The 17,677-nt window shown below is 44.8% G+C and overlaps 1 pseudogene; it reads right to left on the bottom strand.

The window, feature by feature from the left end:
• The window catches only part of LOC140202463 (uncharacterized), a 62,523-nt pseudogene extending 45,784 nt beyond the window's left edge, over positions 1–16,739 (bottom strand).
• Positions 16,740–17,677: the final 938 nt, after the last annotated feature.

Below are 17,677 nucleotides of genomic sequence, written 5' to 3'. Positions count from 1 at the left end.
TGAGGGTAGGACCGATTAGAGATAAAGGTGGGAAGATGTGCCTGGAGGCTGTGGAAGTGAGCGAGGTCCTCAATGAATACTTCTCTTCGGTATTCACCAATGAGAGGGAACTTGATGATGGTGAGGGCAATATGAGTGAGGTTGATGTTCTGGAGCATGTTGATATTAAGGGAGAGGAGGTGTTGGAGTTGTTAAAATACATTAGGACAGATAAGTCCCCGGGGCCTGACGGAATATTCCCCAGGCTGCTCCACGAGGTGAGAGAAGAGATTGCTGAGCCTCTGGCTAGGATCTTTATGTCCTCATTGTCCACGGGAATGGTACCGGAGGATTGGAGGGAGGCAAATGTTGTCCCCTTGTTCAAAAAAGGTAGTAGGGATAGTCCAGGTAATAATAGACCAGTGAGCCTTACATCTGTAGTGGGAAAGCTGTTGGAAAAGATTCTTAGAGATAGGTTCTATAGGCATTTAGAGAATCATGGTCTGATCAGGGACAGTCAGCATGGCTTTGTGAAGGGCAGATCATGTCTAACAAGCCTGATAGAGTTCTTTGAGGAGGTGACCAGGCATACAGATGAGGGTAGTGCAGTGGATGTGATCTATATAGATTTTAGTAAGGCATTTGACAAGGTTCCACACGGTAGGCTTATTTAGAAAGTTAGAAGGCATGGGATCCAGGGAAGTTTGGCCAGGTGGATTCAGAATTGGCTTGCCTGCAGAAGGCAGTGGGTGGTGGTGGAGGGAGTGCATTTGGATTGGGGGTTTGTGACCAGTGGTGTCCCACAAGGATCTGTTCTGGGACCTCTACTTTTCGTGATTTTTATTAACGACCTGGATGTGGGGGTAGAAGGGTGGGTTGGCAAGTTTGCGGACGACACAAAGGTTGGTGGTGTTGTGGTTGTGTAGAGGATTGTCGAAGATTGCAGAGAGACATTGATAGGATGCAGAAGTGGGCTGAGAAGTAGCAGATGGAGTTCAACCCGGAGAAGTGTGAGGTGGTACACTTTGGAAGGACAAACTCCCAGGCAGAGTACAAAGTAAATGGCAGGGTACTTGGTAGTGTGGAGGAGCAGAGGGATCTCGGGGTACATGCCCACAGATCCCTGAAATTTGCCTCACTGGTAGATAGGGTAGTTAAGAAAGCTTATGGGGTGTTAGCTTTCATAAGTCGAGGGATAGAGTTTAAGAGTCGCAATGTAATGATGCAGCTCTATAAAACTCTGGTTAGGCCACACTTGGAGCATTGTGTCCAGTTCTGGTCGCCTCACTATAGGAAGGATGTGGAAGCATTGGAAAGGGTCCAGAGGAGATTTACCAGGATACTGTCTGGTTTAGAGAGTATGCATTATGATCAGAGATTAAGGAAGCTAGGACTTTACTCTTTAGAGAGGAGGAGGATGAGAGGAGACATGATAGAGGTGTACAAGATAATAAGAGGAATAGATAGAGTGGATAGCCAGCACCTCTTCCCCAGGGCACCACTGCTCAATACAAGAGGACATGGATTTAAGGTAAGGGGTGGAAAGTTCAAGGGGGATATTAGAGGAAGGTTTTTTACTCAGAGAGTGGTTGGTGCATGGAATGCACTGCCTGAGTCAGTGGTGGAGGCAGATACACTAGTGAAGTTTAAGAGACTACTAGACAGGTATATGGAAGAATTTAAGGTGGGGGCTTATGTGGGAGGCAGGGTTTGAGGGTCGGCACAACATCGTGGGCTGAAGGGCCTGCACTGTGCTGTACTACTCTATGTTCTATTAATCCTCCACACTATAAAAAACACCCCAAACCTTTGTGTCATCAGGTACTTACTGTCTCTGCCATGCTCACAATGTATATTAGAGAGGCCACTTAGTCCATTTACTCCCTGCCCATACTTCTGTTCCATATCGGTACATTAACATCCATCCCTGCTGGTCACCTCTCACTCTTCCTTTGACGAAGAGACTTCCCTTGAATTTTCTGCTTGAGTCTCTCTAGACTGAACAAGACGATGGTTTTGTCCCAAACATTCCTCTTTCCTTGGGGCTTTGGGCTAAGACAGAATGTCATGGTGGTTAAACTCCTTCCCTGCTCGTTTAAATGTTTTAGCTCATTTTCACGGAATTCATGGGGCTGTGCCTCACATTGCTGGCTTGTTGCAATGCACGACTCTCCTCTAAAGTCTGACAACAGAAGTAGGGTTGAAGTAGGGTCAGAAACCAAAGAGGGGCTAGAAAGAGATGGGGCTAGACTTTATAGGGTGGAGGGAATTAGACCCGGAGGATGTGATACAAAATCAGCAACATTTGGAAACTGATTGATTGAAAACATGCTGTTTATTTCTGCAAAATGCTGGAGGAACTCAGCAGTCAGGCAGCATCTATGGAGAGGTTTTTTGCGTCTGTATTTACTAAGGAAGCTGGCATGAAATCTATGGAATTGAGGGAATCAAGTAGTGAGACCATGGCAATTGTACAGATTGAAAAGGAGGAGGTGCTTGCTGTCTTGAGGAAAATTAAAGTGGATAAATCCCTGGGACCTGACAGGGTGGTCCCTCAGACCTTGAAGGAGACCAGTGTTGAAATTGCGGGGGCCCTGGCAGAAATATTTAAAATGTTGCTGTCTACGGGTGAAGTGCCGGAGGATTGGAGAGTGGCTCATGTTGTTCCGTTGTTTAAAAAGGGATCGAAAAGTATCCGGGAAATTATAGGCCGGTGAGTTTAACATCAGTAGTAGGTAAATTATTGGAGGGAGTACTAAGAGACAGAATCTACAAGCATTTGGATAGACAGGGGCTTATTAGGGAGAGTCAACATGGCTTTGTGCATGGTAGGTCATGTTTGACCAATCTGTTGGAGTTTTTCGAGGAGGTTACCAGGAAAGTGGATGAAGGGAAGGCAGTGGATATTGTCTACATGGACTTCAGTAAGGCCTTTGACAAGGTCCCGCATGGGAGGTTAGTTAGGAAAATTCAGTCGCTAGGTATACATAGAGAGGTGGTAAATTGGATTGGACATTGGCTCGATGGAAGAAGCCAGAGAGTGGTGGTAGAAAATTGCTTCTCTGAGTGGAGGCCTGTGACTAGTGGTGTGCCACAGGGATCAGTGCTGGGTCCATTGTTATTTGTCATCTATATCAATGATCTGGATGATAATATGGTAAATTGGATCAGCAAGTTTGCTGATGATACAAAGATTGGAGGTGTAGTAGACAGTGAGGAAGGTTTTCAGAGCCTGCAGAGGGACTTGGACCAGCTGGAAAAATGGGCTGAAAAATGGCAGATGGAGTTTAATACTGACAAGTGTGAGGAATTGCACGTTGGAAGGACAAACCAAGGTAGAACATACAGGGTTAATGGTAAGGCACTGAGGAGTGCAGTGGAACAGAGGGATTTGGGAATACAGATACAAAATTCCCTAAAAGTGTCGTCACAGGTAGATAGGGTCGTAAAGAGAGCTTTTGGTACATTGGCCTTTATTAATCGTAGTATTGAGTATAAGAGCTGGAATGTTATGATGAGGCTGTATAAGGCATTGGTGAGGCCGAATCTGGAGTATTGTGTTCAGTTTTGGTCACCAAATTGCAGGAAGGATATAAATAAGGTTGAAAGAGTGCAGAGAAGGTTTACAAGGATGTTGCCAGGACTTGAGAAACTCAGTTACAGAGAAAGGTTGAATAGGTTAGGACTTTATTCCCTGGAGCGTAGAAGAATGAGGGGAGATTTGATAGAGGTATATAAAATTATGATGGGTATAGATAGAGTGAATGCAAGCAGGCTTTTTCCACTGAGGCAAGGGGAGAAAAAAACCAGAGGACATGGGTTAAGGGTGGGGGGGGGGGAGTTTAAAGGGAACATTAGGGGGGGCTTCTTCACACAGAGAGTGGTGGGAGTATGGAATGAGCTGCCAGACGAGGTGGTAAATGCGGGTTCTTTTTTAACATTTAAGAATAAATTGGACAGATACATGGATGGGAGGTGTATGGAGGGATATGGTCCGTGTGCAGGTCAGTGGGACTAGGCAGAAAATGGTTCGGCACAGCCAAGAAGGGCCAAAGGGCCTGTTTCTGTGCTGTAGTTTCTATGGTTCTATGGAGAGAAATAAATAATCAACATTTTAGAGCAAGCCCCTTCAGCATACCTAGACTATTTATTCCTCTGCTGACATGTTGCCTGATCTACTGAGTTTCCAGCACTTTGTGTGTGTCTCTACATTTCCAGCATCTACAGAATCTCGTGTTTTATATCTGCATTTGTAAGTGGGTTGGACTTTGACACTCAGAATGCTTGTTGATATTGTGTATATTGTTTATGGGAGCTTACTGTGCTAAATTAGCTGCTGAGTTTTCTACATAAACACTGAGGTATGTTGCATAGAACTGGTGCTTGCAGATACTTTTAATCACACCATGTATAGAAACATAGAAAACCTACAGCACAATACAGGCCCTTTGGCCCACAATGCTGTGCCAAACATGTACTTACTTTAGAAATTACCCAGGGTTACCTATAGCCCTCTATTTTTCTCCATGCACCTATACAGGAGCCTCTTAAAAGACCCCGTCGTATCTGCCTCCACCACAGTCGCTGGCAGCCCATTTTATGCACTCACCACTCTCTGCGTAAAAAAACTTACCCCTGACATTCCCTCTGTACCTACTTCCAAGCACCTTAAAAATGTGCTTTCTCATGTTAGATATTTCAGCCCTGGAAAAAGCCTCTGACTATCCACATGATCAATGCCTCAAATCATCTTATACCCACTAGACCTCAACTATTCTATGACATGGAATGCCTACCGTTCTTTACCCAGACCGTATTTTTTGGTAAATTGGATCACTTGGCTGTTCTCCTCCTACCTGCATACAGGCAAAGCTTAAAAAGCAAGGCTCCAGAGATTAGGACAATGATTGCAGGAGGCAGAGGAGTGATTACAGGATTGATTTGAGTCATTGGATTGGGCTGTGTTCAAACCATCATCTAGAGAGCTGCATGAATACACCTTGACTGTAATGGACTTTATTAAACAATTGAAGACGAGTGTGTCCCCACTAAATCATTCAGAGTCTTCCCAAATCGAAAGCCCTGAATGAACCATGAGATCTGCAACCTGCTAAGGGCCAGATCAGAGGTATTAAAGTCTGGAGATCAAGAAAGCTACAAGAGGTGCAGGTATGATCTCTGGAAAGCCATCTCATGTGCTGACTGGAAATTCTGGACCAAACTTGAATCAATGAGGGATGCTGCACAGCTGTGGCAGGGCTTGAATGCTATCACCTCCTACAAAGTTTAATCAAGCAACATGGGAGACAGCAGGATTTCACTTCCAGTGGAGCTCAGTGCCATCTATGCTTGCTTTGACTATCAGAACATGGAGGAACCATCACAAACCGCCACATCTCCTAATGGTCATCTGACCAGAATGAGACTTCCAGTCCAGTCAATGCTCCATTGGTCGACATCTGGATAGATCATGAAACCATCTATTTCACTTCTTTAAATTTCTTTTACATTTGTTTCTAGTCTTGAATGTGATTCTAGAGCTGTTGGAGCCTATGTTTTGCATTTGGGTGATTCGACATTCTGCAGTCTCTAAGAGGATTCTGAGAGGCAGAGGCAGCTTGAGCAAACCTTGTGGCGAGAAGGCTGCAGGATGTTACGCAAGCCGATGTTTCACCTTATTTCGACAATTATAGCTTCCATTGTTTGCCGATTGAAGCGATGAAGGAGATTGAAGCATCAGAGTGCAGAGGATGAACACCGGTTGATTGGTTGTTCTGTACTGGGGACGGGAGAGCCTGCCACTGCGCCTGGAGAGTGATGCCCAGGTTTTTTCTGCATTTTGCATGTGGACTTGAACAATAACACTTTTTTTAGTCTTATAATTTTTATATTCTGTGCTCTTTCACCTGAGCTTCTCGGTTTTGTTTGTGCACAGAGGGGATTTTGGGGTTGATGTGCCTGATCGGTTTTGCTTTTTTTTGTGTGGGAGGAGGGATTTGGGGGTTGATGTGCCTGATCTGTTTTCTTCTTTTTTTTAAGCTGGGAGGTGGAAATTAGGGGTTGATGATCGGGCTGCCTTTTTTTTCTTTCTTGGTTTCATGGCTATCCAGAGAATCGAAGAATTTAAGAGTTGTATACTTTGATACTGTTGTGGGGGATGACTTCCCAGGAAAATGCCACAGAGACTGGGTTACTGGCACTGAGCGTAGATCCGTGGTGCAGGAGGGAAAGAGGGAGAAGAGGGGAGCGGTAGTGATAAGGAACTCAATAGTCAGTAGAACAGACAGGACATTCTGAGGATGTGAACAGGACACCTGAATGGTATGTTGCCTCCCAGGTGCCAGGGTCAGGGACATCTCAGATCACGTCACAACATTTTGGAGCTGGAGGGGGAGCAGCCAGATGTCTTGGTACATGTTGGTACCAATGACATAGGAAGGAAAAGCAAAGAGGTCCTGAAAAGAGAATTTAGAGAGCTAGGTAGAAAGCTGGGAAGCAAGACCTCCTGGGTAGTAATTTCTGGATCGCTGCCTGTGCCACACACCAGTGAGGGTGGAAACAGGATGATTTGGCAGATAAATGTGTGGCTGAGAAGCTGGTGCAGAGGGCAGGGCTTCAAGTTCTTGGATCATTGGGATCTCTTCTGGGGGAGGTATAATCTGTTCAAAAGTGACGGGTTGCACCGGAACCCAAGGGGAACCAATACTCTTGCGGACAGGTTTGTTAGAGTTGTTGGGAGGGTTTAAGCTAATTTGGCGGGGGGGGGGGATCTTGAGTGAAGGGACTCAGGAAAGAACGTATGGTTAAAAAAAAAAGTGAAGACAACATGCAGTCAGGTTGTCAGGAAGGGCAGGCAGATGATAATTCTTGTTAGGAAGGAGTGGACATAATTGCAGCAAGCAGGCTGAGTATCAGTGCATTAAGGATGCAGAGTCAAAAAGGGTAGCAAATACAGCACTCAGGGTTACATCTCAATACATGGAACATAAGAAATAAGGTGGATGATCTTGTTGCTCTTTCACAGATCGTCAGGTATGATGTTGTGCCCATCACTGAATCGTGGCTGAAGCATGGTATTTGGGAGATAAATGTCCAAGGTTACATGTTGTATTGGAGGGATAGGAAGGTAGGTAGAGGGAATGGCATAAATTCAGGAGAAAGAATGCCTACGAGATGGCTTTTTCCACAGTTTGTTGTTGAGCCTACAAGGGGATCAGCTATACTGGATTTGGTGTTATGTAATGAACCGGAGGTGATTAGGGAGCTGAAGATAAAAGAGCCATGAGGAGCCAGTGATGACAATATTATTGAGCTCAAATTCAAATCTGACAGAAAGTAAAGTTTGACATAGCAGTATTTCAGTGGGGTAAAGAAAATTACAGTGGCATGAGAGAGGAATTGGCCAAAGCAAATTGGAAGGAGATGCTGGCAGGGATGACAGCAGTGCAGCAATGGCGTGAGTTTCTGGGAAAACTGAGAAAGGTGTGGGATAGATGTATTCCAAAAACAAACAAATACTCAAATAGCAAAATAGTGCCTGACAAGGGAGTCAAAGCTAATGTAAAAGCAAAAGAGAGAGTATATAACAAAGCAAAGATTAGTGGGAAGCTTTTAAAACCCTACAGAGAGCAACCAATAGAATCATTGGGGGGGGGGGGGGGGAAGATGAAATATGAAAGCAAGCCAGTAAACATTTTCAAAGTGGATAGTAAAAGCTTTGTCAAGTATATAAAAAAAAATAAGAGATGAGAGTGGATATAGGACCTCAAGAAAATGAGGCCAGAGAAATAATATTGGGAGCCAAGGAGATGGGCAGATGAACTAAATGAGTATTTTGTAACAGTCTTCACTGTGGAACACACTATCAGTGTTCCAGATGTTCAGAGATGTGAAGGAAGAGAAGTGAGTGCAGTTACTATTACAAGGGAGAAGGTGCTTAAAAAGCTGAAAGACCTAAGGGTACATAGATCACCTTGACCAGGTGAACTGTACCCTAGGGTTCTTAAAGAGGTAGCAGTCGAGATTGTGGAGGCATTAGTGATGATCTTTCAAAAAATCACTGGACTCTGGCATGGTGCAGAGGACTGGAAAATTACAAATGTCACTCTTTAAGAAAGGAAGAAGGCAGCAGAAAGGAAATGAATTGATTGAATTGACTTTATTTCTTACACCCTTCACGTAGATGAGGAAAAATCTTTGTTATAAGTGTGCAATTTATAATAAATAGTATGTACAACAGGACAGTCAATATAATGTAGAAATACAATTGTATCAGCATGAATTAATCAGTCTGATGGAAGAAGCTGTTGGTCCTGGCTTTTATACAGCAGTACTGTTTCCTGGATGGTAGCAGCTGAAACAGTTTGTGGTTGGGGTGACACGGGTCCCCAATGATCCTTCGGGCCCCTTTTACACACCTGTCTTTATAAACGTCCTGAATAGTGGGAAGTTCACATCTACAGATGTGCTGGGCTGTCCACACCACGCTCTGCAGTGTCCTGTGACTGAGGGAAGTATAGTTCCCATACCAGGCACTGATGCAGCCAGGTAGAATGCTCTCAATTGTGCCCCTGTGAAAATTCTTAGGATTTGTGGGCCCGTAGCAAACTTCTTCAACTGTCTGAGGTGAAAGAGGTGCTGTTGTGCCTTTATCACCACACAGCTGGTATGTACAGACCACGTGAGATCCTCTGTATTGTGCCGAGTAACTTAAAGCTGTCCACCCCCTCAACCCCAGATCCATTGATGTCAATAGTGGTTAGCCCGTCTCCATTCCTCCTGTAGTCCACAACCAGCTCCTTTGTTTTTGCAACATTGAGGGAGAGGTTGTTTTCTTGACACCACTGTGTCAGGGTGATGACTTCTCTGTAGGTTGCCTCATTATTATTTGAGATTAGGCCAATCAGTGCAGTGTCGTCAGCAAATTTAATTAGCAGATTGGAGCTGTGGGTGATGACACAGTCATGGATATACAGAGTGTAAAGGAGGAGACTTAGCCCTGAGGGGCACCTATATTGAGGGCCAGAGGTGAGGGAGCCCACTCTCAGCACCTGCTGGTGATTTGACAGGAAGCCCAGGATACAGCTACACAAGGCAGGGTGAAGGCCGAGGTCTCTGAGCTTCTTGTCAAGCCTGGAGGGAATTATGGTGTTGAATGCGGAACTGTAGTTCAACAACAGCATTTTCACATAAGCATCCCCCTTCTCCAGGTGTGTAAGGATGGTGTGAAGAATTGTATCATCTGTCAATTGGTTCCATTGGTAGGCTAATTGTAGGGGGTCCAGTGTGGGTGGTAGCAAGCTGCAGATGTAGTCCTTGACCAGCCTCTCAAAGCATTTGCTTATTATTGAGGTGAGTGTGACAGGACACCAGTCGTTCAGACATGTTACCTTGGTCTTTTTAGGTACAGGAACAATGGTGGATGTTTTGAAGCAGGAGGGCAATCTACACACTGGGGGAGGGAGAGATTAAAAGTGTCTATAAACACATCTACCAGTTGTGCCGTGCACAGAGTACCTGCACTGTGATGCTGTCCGGTCCCGAAATCTTACGACTGTCCACTTGTTGGAAACACTTGCGAGCTTCAGCCTCAGAGATGACCAACCTGCAGGTTACATCAGTGGCCCAGTGCTGGCAACATCGAATCTGGCATAAAAAAGATTTAGCTCATCTGGGAGAGGGGTAGCAATGTTGGAAACTCCACTGCATTTAGCTTTAAAGTCTGCGAAGGTGTGAAGACCTTGCCATAAGCTACGTGTGTTGTTTCGCTGCCTTGATGACTCTGCACAGATCGTAGCTGCATTTTTTGAATTCCTGTTAATCGCCAGCAACGGAAATTATAGAACGGTTAGCCTGACCTCAGTGTTTGGGAAAATGTTCGAGTCAATTGTTAAGGATGAGGTTTATGGAGTACTTGGTGACACAGGATCAGATGGGACAAAGTCAGCATGGTTTTCTCAAGGGATAATCTTGCCTGACGAACCTGTTGGAATTCCTTGAGGAGGTTACATGTGGGATAGGTAAAGGGGATGCAGCTGATGTTGTATATTTGGACTTTCAGAAGGCCTTTGACAAGGTGCCACACATGAGGCTACTTAACAAATTAAGAGCCTATGGTATTACAGGAAAGCTACTGGCATGTCTAGAGCATTGGCTGATTGGTAGGAGGCAGCAAGTGGGAATAAAAGGATCCTTTTCTGGTTGGCTGCCAGTGGCTAGTGGTGTTCCACGCAGATCAGTGTTGGGACCGCTTCTTTTTAGGCTGCATTATCAATGATTTAGGTGATGGAATGAATGGTTTTATGGCCAAGTTGCAGATGATACAAAGATTGGTGGAGGGGCAGGTGGTGTTGAGGAAACAGGTAGGCTGAAGAAGGACCTCAGACAGATTAGGAGAATGGGAATGAAATACAATGTTGGAAAATGCATGGTCATGCACTTCAGTAGTAGAAATAAATATGGAGACTTTTTCTAAATGGGGAGAAAATCCAAAAGTCTGAAATGCAAAGGGACTAGGGGATCCTTGTGCAGAACATGTTGAAGGTTAACTTGCAGATAGAGTCAGTGGTGAGGAAGGCAAATGCAATGTCAGCATTCATTTCAAGAGGTCTAGAAAACAAGAGCAGAGGTGTGAAGCTGAGGCTACACCCAAGTATCGTGAACAATTTTGGGCTCCTCATCTAAGAAAAGATGTGCTGGCATTGGAGAGGGTTCAGAGGAAGTTCACAAGGATAATTCCAGGAATGAAAGGGTTATCATACGAGGAATCTTTGATAGCTCTGAGTCTTTACTCGCTGGAATTTAGAAGGATGATGGAGGATCTCATTGAAACCTTTTGAAGGTTGAAAGGCCTACAAAGAGTCGATGTGCAAAAGATGTTTCCCCATGGTGGAGGAGTCTAGGACAAGAGGGCACAGCCTCAGGATAGAGGGGTGTCCATTTAAAGCAGAGATTTGGAGAAATTTCTTTAGCCAGCGGATGGTGAAACTTGTGGAATTTATTACCAAAGGCAGTTGTAGAGGCCAGGTCGTTGGGTGTATTTATAGGGTTGATAGGTTCTTGATTGGACATGGCATCAAAAGTTACATGGAGAAGGCCAGGAAATGGAGCTGAGGAGGTGAAAAAAAAACAATCAGCCGTGATTGAATGCAGAGCAGATTTGATGGGCCAAATGGCCTAATTCTGCTCCTATGTCTTGTGGTCTCATGGTCATATAATAAATGAACCTTTTGAACTTTGAACTCAGTCTCTGAAGCTGAGATGTAGGCTGCCTTCAGGAGGCTGAATCCACAGAAAGCATCTGGACCGGATGGGGTACCTGGTCACATACTAAACAGCTGTGCTGTCCAACTGATGTGATTTTTACCCTTTCGATTCAGCAGTGGGTGGCACCCATCTGTTTCGAGCAGGCTTCAATTCACCACCGAGAAGAGCATGGTGACCTGCCTCAGTGACCGTCACCCTGATGCACTTACATCCACAGTGATAAAGTGTTTTGAGAGGTTGTTGATGAAATGTGTCAACTGCTGCCTCAGAGGTGACTTGGGTCCACTCCATTTTGCCTACCGGAGTAGCAGGTCCACAACCAACGCCATCTCATTGATTCTTCACTCAATCCTTAAGCTTCTAGACAGCAAAAATGAGCACATCAGGAAGCTCTTAACTGACTGCAGTTCAGCAGTCAATACTGTTATATTTCATAACTTCAAAACGTTAAACTAATTCATAGAAACCAATAGAGTCCGAAGAATGCAGCTGTAAATTTGAGAGGCACACATGGATTATATGGTAGCCTGACATATGCAATTATAAAATGTATTTTTATATATAACCTGTAACCCTAATGCTCAATCAATCAATATACAAGATTACTCAAATATTATTGAAATAACGAATACCATCATCCCCTCAAAACTGATCAATAAACTCCAAGACCTTGGTCTCAATGCCTCCTTATGTAATTGGATCCTGGATTTTCTCATTTGTAGACCGCAGTCAGTTCAGACTGGCAACATCTCCTCCATGACCTTCATGGGCACAGGTGCACCACAGGACTGTGTACCTAGCCCCTGCTGCTCACTTTACACCTATGACCGTGTGGCTAAGCAAGGCTCCAATGCCATATTCAAGTTTGCTGGTGATATCACTGTTATGGGCCAAACCAAAGGTGGTGATGAATCGGTATATAGGAGGGAAGACTGAAAATTTGGCTGAGTGGTGTCGTGACAACCTCTCACTCAATATCAAGAACACCAAGGAACTGATTATGGACTTCAGGAAACCAGAGGTCCATGAGCCAGTCCTTGTCAGAAAATCAGAGGTGGACAGCGTGAGCTATAAGTTCCTGGGTGTTACTATTTCAGTGGACCTGTCATGGACCCAGCGCGCAAGTGCAATCACGAAGAAAGCACGGCTGTGTCTCCACTTACTTAGTTGTTTGCAGAGATTAGACCACAAGACATAGGAGCAGAACTAGGCCTTTCAGCCCATTGAGTCTGCCCTGCCGTTCCATCATAGCTGATCCCGGATCCCATACAACCCCATACACTTGCATTCTTGCCATATCCTTTTTACGCTGTAACCAGTCAGGAAACTATCAACTTCTGCTTGAAATGTATTCACAGACTTGGCCTCCACCACAGTCTGCAGCACAGCATTACACAGATTCAATACTCTCTAGTTAAAAAAGATGCTCCTTACTTCTGTTCTAAAAGGTAACCACTCAATTTTGAGGCTGAGCCCTCTAGTTCTGGATACCCCCCCCCCCCCCACCAGAGGAAACATCCTCTCTGCATCCACACTGTCTAGTCCTTTCGACATTCAGTGGGTTTCAATGAGATCCCCCCACCCACACATTCTTCTAGATTTCTGTGAACCTCCTCTGGACTCTTTCAACACATCCGTCCTGAGATATGGGGCCCAAAACTGTTGACAATACTCCAACTATGGCCTGACTAGTGTCTTATAAAGCCTCAGCATTACCTCCTTGCTTTTATATTCTATTCCCCTTGAAATAAATGCCAACATTGCATTTGCCTTCTTTACCACAGCCTCAACCTGTAAATTAACCTGGGTGTATTGCACGAGGACTCCGAAGTCCCTCTGCACCTCTGATGCTTGAGCCTTCTCCCCACTTAGATAATAGTCTGCACTATTCTTCCTTTTACCAAAATGCATCATCACACATTTCCCAACACTCTATTCCATCTGCCATTTTTTTTGCCCATTCTTCCTATTTGTCTAAGTCCTGCTGCAATCGCATTGCTTCCTCAGCACTACCTACCTCTCCACCTATCTTCATATCATCTGCAACCTTTGCTACAAAGCCATCAATTCTATCATCCAACACATATAAAAGTTGCTGGTGAACGCAGCAGGCCAGTCAGCATTTCTAGGAAGAGGTACAGTCGACATTTCGGGCCGAGACCCTTCGTCAAACAAACATACCTTCAAACATACAAATTAGCCAAAAAAAGCGGCACACCTGAGGACTGGGAGAAATTCAGAGTCCAGCAGAGGAGGACAAAGGGCTTAATTAGGAAAGGGAAAAAAGATTATGAGAGAAAGCTGGCAGGGAACATAAAAACTGACTGCAAAAGCTTTTATAGATATGTGAAAAGAAAAAGATTGGTTAAGAGAAATGTAGGTCCCCCTCCCCCTTTTCTTTCTCCCTAGGCCTCCTGTCCCATGATCTTTTCATATCCCTTTTGCCAATCAACTGTCCAGCTCTTGGCTCCATCCCTCCCCCTCCCTTCTTTCAGTTAGTCCTGACAAAGGGTCTTGGCCTGAAATGTCAACTGTACCTCTTCCTAGAGATGCTGCGTGGCCTGCTGTGTTCACCAGCAACTTTTATGTGTGTTGCTTGAAGTTCCAGCATCTGCAGATTCCCTCATGTTTGAATTCTATCATCCAGATCATTGACACAGTAGCGGTCCCCATACTGACCCCTGAGGAACACTAGTCACTGGCAGCCAACCAGAAAAGGTCCCCTACATTCCCATTCGCTGCCTCCTGCCTATCAGCCATTCCTCTGTCCATGTCAGTTTATTTCCTGAAACATCATAGGATTTTATTTTGTTAAGCAGCCTCATACGTGGCACCTATGAAATGCCTTTTGAAAATCCAAGTAAATGACATCCGCTGCCCCTCCTTTGCCCACCCTGCTGATTACTTTCTTGAAGAACCCCAACAGATTTGTCAGGCAAGATTTCCCTTTACAGAAACCACGCTGACTCTGACTTATTTTATCATTAGTCTCCAATTACCCTGAAACCTCATCCTTAATAATAGACTCCAACACTTTCCCAACCACTAAGGTTGGGCTGACCGGCCTATAATTTCCTTTGTTTTGTCTTCCTCCCTTCTCAAAGAAGGGATGCCAACTCCCCTTCCATTGCTGCAATTCTTCAGCCATGCATCCCCTTTTACTCAAGAGCCTGATGGGTAGTAACTGTTCCTGAACCTGGTAGTGTGAGTCCTGAGGATCTGGTACCTTCCATCTGATGGCAGCAACAAGAGAGCTTGAACTGGGTGTTGGGACTGATGCATGATGCTTTCCTGTGACAGTGTTTCATGTAGATGTGCCCAATGCTTGGGGGGGGGGGGGCTTTACCTGTGATGTACTGGGCCGAATCTACTACTTTTTGATTTCCATTCAAAGGCAGTAGTGTTCCTACACCGGGCCGTGATGCTCTTAGACAATATACTTTCCACTACACACCTATAAAAGTATGTCAAAGTTTTTGATGTCATCCCAAATCTCCTGAAAAGGGTAACAATATCTTGAAAAGGGAGGGTGAGCAGCCAAAGTCATGCTATATATTGGTATCAATGACATAGATAGGAAAAGGGAGGAGGTCCTGAAAACAGAACACAGGGAGTTAGGAAGGAAGCTGAGAAGCAGGACCTCAAAGGTAGTAATCTCAGGATTGCGGCTGTCCTACATAACAGTCGGGACAGAAATAGAATGAGGTGGCAGATAAGTGCATGGCTGAAGAACTCAACCAGGGATTCAGATTTCTGGATAATTGGGTGCTCTTCTAGGGCAGGTAGGAATGTACAAAAGGGATGGGTTCCACTTGAATCCTAGGGGGACCAATAATTTTGCGGGCAGATTTTACTAGAGTTGTTGGGAGTGGTTTCAACTAGTTTGGTGTGGGGGGGGTGGAGGGAGGGGGAAATGGAAACCAGTATGATAGAGCTGAGAATGAGCCAGCAGGCTTAAAAGTAGATAATGGGTGTAACATGAATGTAAGGAAGGACAAACCAATGATTGGGTACAAATGCAGAGAGAGCAGAGAGTTAAATTGTACTGCAGAGGCTGCTTAACAAGATAAAGTCATATGGCATTACCGGAGAGATACTGGCATTCATAGTGAAAGGGCTGACAGGAGGCAGCGAGTGGGAATAAAAGGGGCCTTTTCTGGTTGGCTGTCGGTGACTAGTGGTGTTCCTCGGGTCAGTATTGGGACCGCTGCTTTTCACATTGTTTGTCAGGGATTTAGATAATGGAATTGATGGGTTTGTGGATGATACAAAGATAAGTGGAGGGGTAGGTAGTGCTGAGGAAGCAATGTGATTGCAGCAGGGCTTAGACAAATAGGAAGAACGGGCAAAAAAGTGGCAGATAGAATACAGTGTTGGGAAATGTATGATAATGCATTTTGATAAAAGGAACAATAGTGCAGACTATTATCTAAATTAGGAGAAGGTTCAAACATTTGAGATGCAGAGGGACTTAGGAGTCCTCATGCAAGACTCCCAGGTTAATTTACAGGTTGAGTCTGTGGTAAAGAGGGCAAGTGCAATGTTAGCATTTATTTCAAGGGGAATAGAATATAAAAGCAAGGAGGTAATGCTGAGCCTTTATCAGACACAAGTCAGGCCATAGTTGGAGTATTGTCAACAGTTTTGGGCCCCATATCTCAGGACGGATGTGTTGAAAGAGAGTCCAGAGGAGGTTCACAGAAATCCAGAAGAATGTTGGGGGGATCTCATTGAAATCCACTGAATGTTGAAAGGACTAGATAGGGTAGATGGGGAGAGGATGTTTCCTATGGTGGGGGTATCCAGAACTAGAGGGCACAGCCTCAAAATTGAGGGGTGACCCTTTAGCACAGAGACGAGGATATTTTTTTAATCCAGAGTAGTAAACCTGTGGAATGCTTTGCTACAGACTGGTGGAGGCCAAGTCTGTGCGTATATTTAAAGCAGATAGTTTCCTGATCGGTCAGGGCATCAAAGGATGTGGTGAGAAGGCAGGTGTATGGGGTTGAGTGGGATCCGGGATCAGACTTGACGGAATGGTGGAGCAGACTTGATCGGCTGAATGACCTAATTCTGCTCCTATGTCTTATGGAATAACTGCACATACTTGCCCCACATTGAAATGTCCCCACAACCAAAGATGTCATTTTTAACAACTCTTTACCTCATGTTCTCATTATTTATTGCTATTTATTTATATTCGCATTTGCAGTTTGTTGTCTTCTGCACTCTGGTTCATCCTTCATTGATCCTGTTACAATTACTATTTGGTAGATTTATTGAATATTCCACAAGGAAATGCATCTCAGTGTTGTAGTATAGAGACATATTTGTAATTTGATAATAAAATTTACTTGAAATTCACTTACCCAAAATCCTCTGCACTTCAGAATTTGTCGCCAGTGACCCTGCAATCAAATGTGCTGGCGTCCGGGTCACTGATGTTCCCAAATATTGCGCAGGCACTCAGTAGACAAAAGGCTCTGCACGATCGGCAGCAGGTTGGAGCAGAGTTGTGGGTGGGGTTTCAACAACTCCAGTGTTAGCGACCCGACAGAGATATAATTGCTGTGAGCTATCAGACACATTGTGGCCCTGCAAATCTGGAAGCATCCTGGTTTCTCTCAAATCAGGGGTCCCCAACCTTTTTTCCACCGCGGATCGGTTTAATATTGACAATATTCTTGTGGACCGGCCAACGGGGCGGGGGGGGGGGTGCAGGCGGTGGGAGGTGTTCAAGTAGGGTTGCCAACGTTCTCACTCCCAAATAAGGGACAAAAGTAGCAGTCAAATACGGGACACTTGTGTTTACCCCAGGGAAGACTACCATGACCATGAAGCCTTGTGCGGGCACCTCTGTGCGCATGTGTGCACCTGCCAATTTTTTTTTCTACAAATCTGCTTTGGCTTAATCTTCCTGATTCTGTTAAGTGAAACTACACTGTACATACATTATTTCTACTTTATATAGACTGTGTACTTATCATATAATTCCTGTTATTTGGTTTTGGCATTTAGCCCCACTCCCCTGCCTTCTCACCATAACCTTTGATGACCTGGCTACTCAGATACCTATTAATCTCTGCCTTAAATACACCCAATGACTTCGCCTCCACTGCTGCCCGTGGCAACAAATTCCATAGATTCACCATCATCTGGCTAAAAAAAATTTCTTCGCATCTCTGTTCTGAATGGGCGCCCTTCAATCCTGAAGTCATGCCCTCTCGTACTAGACTCCCCCATCATGGGAAACAACTTTGCCACATCCACTCTGTCCATGCCTTTCAACATTCAAAATGTTTCTATGAGGTCCCCCCTCATTCTTCTAAACTCCAAGGAATACAGTCCAAGAGCGGACAAACGTTCCTCATATGTTAACCCTCTCATTCCCGGAATCATTCTAGTGAATCTTTTCTGTACCCTCTCCAATGTC

The sequence above is a fragment of the Mobula birostris genome, chromosome 9 (assembly GCF_030028105.1).
Source record: "Mobula birostris isolate sMobBir1 chromosome 9, sMobBir1.hap1, whole genome shotgun sequence".
Classification (NCBI taxonomy): Eukaryota; Metazoa; Chordata; class Chondrichthyes; order Myliobatiformes; family Myliobatidae; genus Mobula; species Mobula birostris.
The sequence above is the reverse complement of the archived record's forward strand: the minus strand, read 5'-3'. Positions and strand labels throughout refer to the sequence as shown.